We start from the raw sequence: 9,041 nt of genomic DNA, 5'->3' as shown, positions 1-9,041 counted from the left end.
CTTGCTTCCAGAATCTTTTGTCATTCTTAGCCATTTCTACCTCAGATGCCTGGCCTGGCATCTTCCCTTCAATACGTCAAATATTATCCAAATTCTACCACTTATTGATTTCTAACACTCACTTGCTCTAGCAGTTATAAGTTATGGTTACCAGATTTTTTTCAATGAATCCGGGGACTCTTTTCAACTTCAGTCAGAATGATAGTGGAAATGATAGGGGACTGATTTGTAAATCCGGGGACTGTCCCCAGGAAATGGGGACACCTGGTAACCATATTATAAGTGCCCCTGCACCCCCAAACTCTGTTACCCCCCCAAGATCTATAATAATATCTTGACTTTCTTCCATCCTTTGAAAACAGCTGGGTGAGTTGTGCTGGTATTTAAATCTGAAATGTGGAATTTGGGTCCTGGCTAGGGATGGGCGATATATCGTCCAAAACCGATCTGAACTCCATATCGTGATAATCAGTTTCATAATTTTTGACCTGTCAATATATTGTGAATCATGATGCATTTGTGTGTGTGCATGCTATGCAAAAATCACAATGTGGGAAAATGCTGCTTTCGATTCCTGCAGCCCCTGTTAACTCTGCTGGCTTAGCTCTCCTCTGCAGGGGGCAGAAAATCACCATAGCAGGCGCTGGCAAAAATCACGATGCAGGAAAAACTGTAAAGCCAGTCAATGCCTCTACACAGCTCTATCCTTATTTCAGACATTGTGATATGTCAGTATATTGCAATGTTGAAAAACAGATATCGCCCAGGCCTAGTCCTGACCATGTATACCAAATTTCATTCCCATATAGTATCTATCACTAATCATGGGAGACATCATGTTTCAAGCAAGCAAGCAAGCAAACAAACAAACAAACAAACAAAGAGAGAATGCCAAACAGACAAAATCAGGTAACCACTTTTGCAAATCATAGGCAAAGGAGCAAGTTCACACCTTGGCTAACAAGCTACCTTCTTGTCAGGGGAGTAAAACAAACAGCCATGTCCCCATTAGTGGGTGTCACCAAAGGCATCCAAGCAACAAGGCAGGAATGCAAATTAAAAGCAGGTCAGAAAGGTGATCAGGTAGCTCAGTAACCAGCACACACAAGCATCGGCAAGTCATCTCTCACAAGATGCTGCTCATTGTCATTCAACTCCCCATAGTGTTCTGAAACCTAGATGATCAGATAATAAGAGGTTGAGTGGGATGCATAACATCAAACTGATTAAATTTGTTTACAGATAATTCTTTCAAGGTTCCAGGAATATCATGTAATTTTCAAGGTTTATTTCCAACCGATTTTGTGTAATGTATTATTGACAACATCCTTGTGGACCATTTCGACAATGTCATTCAGGATAATTATTTCACAACAGATTTTTCAGAGCTCCTGATTCCTGTTGGGATTTGCTTTTGCATAAATTATGACACAGAATATTTAATCAGAGCCCTGTTAGTACCCCATGGATTGGTGTTTTGTTATTATTATTATTTAGGAAGGAGGAGAGGCGCGGAGGATGAGAAAGGGATGGTTTTGTAGGATTTCAGCCACAAACACATTTTCCTCCTCGGCGCGGTTTTCTGCAGTGCAACGGGCAAAATGCTATCCTCTAGCATCTTTGGTTAATAAAGCTTAAAAAAGAAAAGAAAGGGAAAGAATTGCAGGCATTAATCTTCAAACTACTTTAAATTAAATATTAATGTAAACAGATCACAAAACGCAGTGGGTTTTTTTTTAAAAAAAGCATTTTTAGCTGCATTTTTGTTTTGATTATTCCAATGAATGTTAGTCCCCTTTAGCTAGCAATGACAGAAGCATAATAAAACTGAGAATTAAGAACTGTCTTAATATAAGTTGGGACCAGCTAAGCCAAAGTGCCACTCAGCTGACTAATATACAAACAGGGATGCTGAGAAACACCAAATCAGCTTCAGTTCATGGCTCGGATGTTGTGTTCAGCATGCTCAGTCAAAGGTTGTGCTAACCTGACATTTAGGGACCAGCTATCCCTTGAGCTTGATGTATGTCTAAGAGACCGCCCCTGAGCTCCAGACTTCAGAATGTATCAACAAATCTCTCACCTTTTCCAATAATCCTTTACTCAAAAGTCGGTACTGGATGCTCTGTTTACAAAAGATAATTAAGCATGCAGATCAATATGGCGCTGGGATTTGACAGTATTAATGTATCAACGGCAAAGCCATATGGATTAATTTTCTAATTGACAATGGATCGCCCCGTTTTTTGAGCTATGAACTGTAACTCACAGAAAGCCATGCAATAGATTCATTAGGATTTGGGTTCCCTGGAATAAGTCAGAATGAACCATGCGCCAGAGGCACTGATTTGAGCAGAAGATTAGGGGTGCTGATGATGCATGTGATGTCAGGATGCTAGGAGGAGTCAGGGGGTGGTACCAAATGCTGTGGGGGCACAACTTCAGTGGCCAATGGCTCCTCTTCTCGGGCACTTGGCTTCCTCCTCCTCCTCCTCCTGCCACTGGCCTGTGGATGCTTCTCCCTCCCTTTGTGGCAGGAGAAGGAGCCACGGAAGCCATGCCACACCACACTTGGCTCCTCGTTCGACCACCTCTGCTCCTGCTTGTCCTCAGCATTGGGAGGGGGCAAATATTTTATTGGCGGCCCCGAAGGGACCTGGGAATTGGTACCTATGCATGCACCTAAAGCTTACCTGTAGGAGGATCAGACAGCCCTCTCCATGCTCTTGAGGAACATGCAAGAAGGTCCAGAGATGGACACATCTGTTACCCTCATGGATTCTCGGAACATAGCGAGGAAGGAGAGAGTCATTTGCCCCCCACCCACCCACAAACATGCACAACCTCTTCAGAGAAAGTCTGAGCCCTGGGAAAGGTAGTATTCTTGGACCATTCATATTCCAGCTTCCAAACAGGCTTGCTTCTGCCAGATCTCACACTTTCTGCTTTGTGCCACATCGTGAGTAGGTCAAACAAGCAATGGATCCGATTAGTTCGACCGCCACTCCCCACAGTACAGCCCAGCAGGAAGAAGCTGCTCCACGTCCCCACTCATTTTTGTTCCTTGTTGAATGCTCAGCGAGGGAAGGAAGAGAGAGAGAGAGCTACTAGCTCCCCCCCTCAGCTCCCTGAAGAGATGAACCACGAGAATCCTTTCCAGTAACCCTGCCACTTCAAGGACTTTGGTTATGGGAACCGGCACATTGAACAGCATTGAATTGTACAGAGAATTTGCTACCAGATAAGTGTGGTTAGAATCATCACCTAACATCTTGATCTTACAGGTGTGCATAGGAAGGTGGTGAACAGAGGGCTTTGCATGGATGTTGTTACAGTGGGATTTCCCCTGCTTTTCTGTTAGGGAATATCCATCTCATCAATTGCAATGACATCAAAATAGGAGCAGAATACTTGCTGCATGGGTGGCACAACCTGTGGCAAAAGCCGCAAGAATTTATGGCGGTCCTAGGCCCAATCCAAATGTAACCATTTCGGTACAGTAAACCCTGTTCTACTGCATTGGGAACAAGCATTATTCCTGCATGTTTCCTCTTCATCCCTCCTGTCTTCTCCTCGTGCATCCAGCTTCAACAACAATAATAATAATCCATTTCTTATACTGCCATTTCCCATGACATCTGAAGTGGGAAGCTGTGGCTTTAGAGGTCCTTCCAAAGGATACATGGAGCCAAGAAAACACAGGCTATCCATGAAAACAGAAGGAACACAATGGGGCAATAAGGAGGGAGCCACATTGGCATTAAGACCTAGGAAAGGTTGTGGCTTCCAAGCTGTGATGTGCAAGAATGATGTCGTCACTAATATGGCGTCCAGATTTGCTTTCCCGACATTTAGAGGGCATGCAGGAAATCGACCTGACTACAGTGGTGCCTCGCAAGACGAAATTAATTCGTTCCGCGAGTTTTGTCGCCTTGCGATTTTTTTCGTCTTGCGAAGCACGGTGTCGGGAAAGTTTTGGAAAAGCTTAAAAAATCACCAAAAACCTCAAAAAAGGCTACCACACCGCGTTCTATGAGTTGCTCCTCGAAGTCAAGTCGCAACTGTATTAACGGTGTTAAGAAAAAGGAAACAAACTTGCAATACGTTTCCATCTTGCGAAGCAAGCCCATAGGGGAAATCGTCTTGCGAAGCAGCTCAAAAAACAAAAAAACCCTTTCGTCTAGCGAGTTTTTTGTCTGGCGAGGCATTCGTCTTGCGAGGTACCACTGTACTCCCAATTATTTATGAAATGGGCTGGAGCAGGGATCTGCTTACCAGTAGATAAACATGGCTAACTGACAGTCCGTATAAACCAGCAGTGGGACCACATTTTACATTTGGGATTTGAGATGTGTGTACATATTGTGGCCAATGTGGAATGCACAAAGAGATTTGTGCATTTAGGCATTTAAGTACTTCAGGAAGGACATTTTATGCTAATATTTGCAAGTCAGCTTTCATAATTGCTACTTAATCACCTTAGAGTTGCATAAATCTTCATACTGGCATTTCCCCATCTGCCTCCCCTTCTTTCTTCATTATTCTCCTCATTCTGAAAGAAGTGACTGATACTTCAGGCTCCTCTTTTGAATGATGCTGCTCTGCGCAGCCCTTGAAAAGCACCTTCCTCAGAATAAAACCAAGTGGCCTCTTCCTCCCTCCAGTGCAACCATTAAGCAGAATGCCTCATGTGTCAGAGGCTGTGATGTGGCAACAGTGTTCCTATTATTTCCCCGGTGGGCTAGCTAGCCAGTTCTGCACTTCATAAGCTGCCCCATTGTTCCAGCTGTGATGGATAATATTGTTGCATTGCTCCATCTTCTCTTTTGCTTCAGGCAGCAAAATGTGTTAGGCTGGTTCTGCTCCTGTCTGAGCCTGGTGTTTATTTGGGGGTCAGTGACTTTGCTACAGTCTGTTGAATAGCTACAAATAAATCGATAATAATCACACAAAATATTCAACCCATTTACCAACTTTTAAATTATCTATTTTGGATTTTGTAGTGTGTTGTTGTTGTTTCCTGCAAAGGACGCGTTTCAAAAACACAAATTCCACAATTCCAGTTTTGGTCACAAAGGGCACAACCCAGGCAATTTTAAGCACCTTTAACCCTCATTGGTGACAACAGGAAGTACTTGCCGTGCAAATCTATTCTCCATGTGGACTGGTTGAATAAGGATAGGATATTGACTGACTCCTTGCACCAGTGGAGCTCTAGTATCAGGGATCCATATGGGACTGCTTTCAGCACAGGACAGAATGACTGGTGGGAGCCAACAGCATTGCTGTCAGGAGTCCAGGTTCCCAGCTTGATAACATAGTAAGCTTAGTTAATTAAAAAGGAGGATGTATTACAAAAACAAATATATAGCTCTGGACGGCTCTAACGCAGCCACCAACATTATCACTCAAGATGACCCTTCAGAAGACTTCTTCCGTTTTCTACAGAATATATTGAACCATTGCCCCTTACGTCTCTTGTTTTGCTTCCTATCTAGCAGCCCTCCCATTTGCTGACTCTTCAGACTTATTGCATTAGCTCCAGCCTCTTCCTGTTCTGACAGACTGTCTCTGTGTCTGTTTGCGGCTGTTTGAGCTTCCTGAGAACTTTGGCTGTGTTCCAGCCCACTCTCATTTGTTCCCTTGGCAACCGGCATTCCAGTGTCCAGAGGATTCACCACTGACTGTTGTGTTCTTTGCTCAGCCTGGCGTCAAATCTAAGCCTCTCTGTTCTGTAGCAGGCTGTAAAGTTCCACTAGGAGCTGGCTCATCCCTGACAATTGCCATGGAAGCTGGGAAAGTGTTTGTAAGGTTTGCTGCATCAGCTCTTGTTTGCAGAGGTGCCATTTTGCTGCCACCTTTGCTGCTGGGACTGCCCAGGATCCCAACTGCATTATGCTAATGTTTTCTCAGTGTTTCCACAGAAAAGCAGTTCATATATGGAGCCCATAGCCTTGTTGGCTAGTGTAGTCTAAACGAAACACCTCTTGATAACCCTCTTTTCATATTTACTGTAAATGTTAGCAAACTACTGCCACCCTCCCCCAACTCCACACACACACACAAGGATGTGAATCATGTAAATCCAGATTTGAACATTGCTGTGCCATTCTAACTTGAAAACCCCTGAGGGGTTTCGACTCATCCGGCTTTTACTTTCATTCCACATCACAGTGTCTTCAGTCTGGCTTACCTCCTTCAACACCCCACCTATTTTTCTTCATTATTTTGTATCCTGCAGCAGCGGCAGCAGGAGCGGCAATGGCAGCGGTGGGCTCTGAATGTAAGAATTGATTGACTTGGCCAGTGCCAAGGGATAACAAGCAAAAATTACAGCCAGGAAGTGACTGATTTGAATGCACGCGAGAGCATTAAAGCCTGCCCGGCCTTCACAGGGGCTAAATCATTTGGTCAGCCAGTAATTGCATTAAAACGTCTCTGCAGTTTTGGAGCTACGATTCTGTCTGCGCCTGAGCACAAATACCTACTGTCAAAGGCACAAGTGCTTTATTGGGGTTGGGAGTGGGCAACTAATGGAGCCTTGTCTGTTAGGGTGAATAGGATATTGGCCCATTAACTGTCAGGGAGGCGGATGGGGGCAAAACCAGAATTAGTTGGCTCTGGCTCCACCTACTGGTAGGCTCCTTGCCTTCCATCCTACCAAACCCAATGAGCACCAATGGGCAACAAACGTCACTGCTGGCAACTCTTCCTGCCCTCCCACCCAGTCAATTCTGCATTCCTCAAACACAAGGAAAGCTTGGCCAGAGCTGTTCCTCCCCTCACCCCCTTCAACATGTGAATTTCCTGCTTTCCCAGCTACTGGAAAATGGAATTTTTGAGGATTTGTTCCAAACAATGCTTCTGTTGTCTCAGTCAGATCCCTGTGTACGTTCTCAGCGTTGGAAGTCCCTGCCAGTTCCTTGACTTATGTGGCTGTTGGTACTGAACATACACAGATGCTGGGATTCAAAAAGCTACTTGAGCAGCACCGTGGGACTCTGACAGGCCTGGTGGGTTTTTTACACATCTCCCCTTATAAAACAGTCACCCACATGTTATACAGTGGTACCTCTGGTTACGAACTTAATTCGTTCCGGCGGTCTGTTCTTAACCTGAAACCGTTCTTAACCTGAGCTACCACTTTAGCTAATGGGGCCTCCCGCTGCCACCGTGCTGCTGGCGCACAATTTCTGTTCTTATCCTGAGGTAAAGTTCTTCACCCGAGGTACTACTTCTGGGTTAGCGGAGTCTGTAACCCGAACTGTTTGCAACCCGAGGTGTTTGTAACCCGAGGTACCACTGTATATCAAAAGCGGCTTTGGAGAGTTCACTCAGCTTCAAAAGCAACATGTGACGGATCTACCCAAAGCCGTTTTTGAGCAAGGGGTTAGTTCTTCAGATCCCAGCCAATAACTCAAAACTGTTCCTGCTTTAAGAGGCAAATTAAACCCTTTAACTATATAATCTCTCTCTCTTGCAAAAGAAAAAAGAAAAAGGTGAGCTCCCAGCTTTCCATCATACTGTAGCATAACCAAGAAACAGAACCTTGGATGGAGCTATGTAGGTTAGTTGTTGCCATCTGTCTGTCTCAGGAGACAATGGAGGAGTGTGCAGATATGAACAAGATTCATTTTCAGTTCCTGGAGCCAAAAAGCGCAGTAAGTGGGCTCAGCTTCCATCTTAATGTAGTCTCTTTTTTTGTAATGATTTTTATTAAATCTTTCAAATTATTGCATAACTCCAATCGCACACCTCTCTTTTTTTTGTTACACATTTTCTTATTGACTTCCCATCCCTCCTTTCTTGATTTTTTAAAAATTCCCCCTTAGTAGCCGCACTAAAACACATCTATATTTATTTTCTGAGCTCCCAATTTTCTACGAATCCTTTTTCTTTCCTCTAAAAAAGTAAATAATCACCATTTACACCTCTGGGGAAAGGTGGGTGTTATTCAGCTAAGTTTTACGTACACATTGAAATTAATGAACATGTCTTGTTGTACGCTGAAACAAAATTATATGAAAATGATGTACCGATGTTACCGTATTTTTCACCCTATAGGACGCACTTTTTCCCCTCCAAAAATGAAGGGGAAATCTGGGTGTGTCCTATGGGGCGAATGCAGGCTTTCGCTGAAGCTTGGAGAGCGAGAGGGGTAGGTGGGCACTGACCCCTCTCGCTCTCCAGGCTTCAGGAAGACATCAGCAGCCTAGGCAGCCCTGCGGGAGTTCCCGCAGGGCTGTCTAGGCTGCGGATAGCAGCCTGCTTCCCGGAGCGCTGGGCGCCCTGAAAGCAGAGCGCCCGGCGCTTCGGGAACACATCCGCAGCCTAGGCAGCCCTGCGGGAGGCCCCCACAGGGCTCCCCACGCTGCGGATAGCAGCCTGCTGCCCGGTGGGCGGGGCGCCCTGAAGCAGAGCGCCCCTCGCACCAGGCAGACATGGGCCAGCCCCACAAGCTCGGGGGACAGCAGGGAGGCGCAGCGCCACCATCCCACTGTTCCTCGACCTGGTTCGGTTTCCCCGACCTGCTTTTTGGGGGGAAATAAAGAGAATTTTCCCCCCTTTATTTCCCCTCAAAAAAACTAGGTGCGTCCTATGGGACGGAGCGTCCTATGGGACGAAAAATACGGTATTTGACTCCTAGTAAGGTAGCAAAGATGTATAAAACAAGTACAAATACCTGCTGGAAATGTAAAGAAGAAGGTACCTTTTATCATATGTGGTGGTCATGTAAGGCAGTAAAAGCATTTTGAGAAATGATATATAATGAATGGAAAAAATGTTTAAAATAACATTTATTTTAAAAAAACCCAGAAGCTTTTTAAATTAAGAAGTGTAGGTACTGAGACCCCAAAGGAGCAGAAAAGACTTTCTATGTATGCAACAACAGCTGCACAGATGCTATGAGCCCAGAGATGGAAAGAAGAAACAGTCCCTACCAGAGAGGAATGGTAAATCAAGCTATTGGAGTACGCCAAAATAGCAAAACCGACTGGAAAGCTCAGGAACCAAGGAGACAAAAACTTCAATAAAGAATG

The 9,041-nt window shown here is 44.8% G+C and overlaps 1 long non-coding RNA gene across 1 annotated transcript; it reads right to left on the bottom strand.

The window, feature by feature from the left end:
* Nucleotides 1-1,322: 1,322 nt before the first annotated feature.
* On the bottom strand, nucleotides 1,323-2,770 carry LOC308585880. The gene is made up of 3 exons (XR_014007662.1): nucleotides 2,694-2,770; nucleotides 2,084-2,125; nucleotides 1,323-1,633 (listed from the first exon to the last, which is right to left on the bottom strand). It is a non-coding gene; the product is annotated as an uncharacterized lncRNA (long non-coding RNA).
* Between the last annotated feature and the right edge of the window lie 6,271 nt (nucleotides 2,771-9,041).

The sequence above is a fragment of the Podarcis bocagei genome (genome assembly GCF_964188305.1).
Source record: "Podarcis bocagei genome assembly, chromosome: 4".
In the NCBI taxonomy this organism is placed as follows: domain Eukaryota; kingdom Metazoa; phylum Chordata; class Lepidosauria; order Squamata; family Lacertidae; genus Podarcis; species Podarcis bocagei.
The sequence above is the reverse complement of the archived record's forward strand: the minus strand, read 5'-3'. Positions and strand labels throughout refer to the sequence as shown.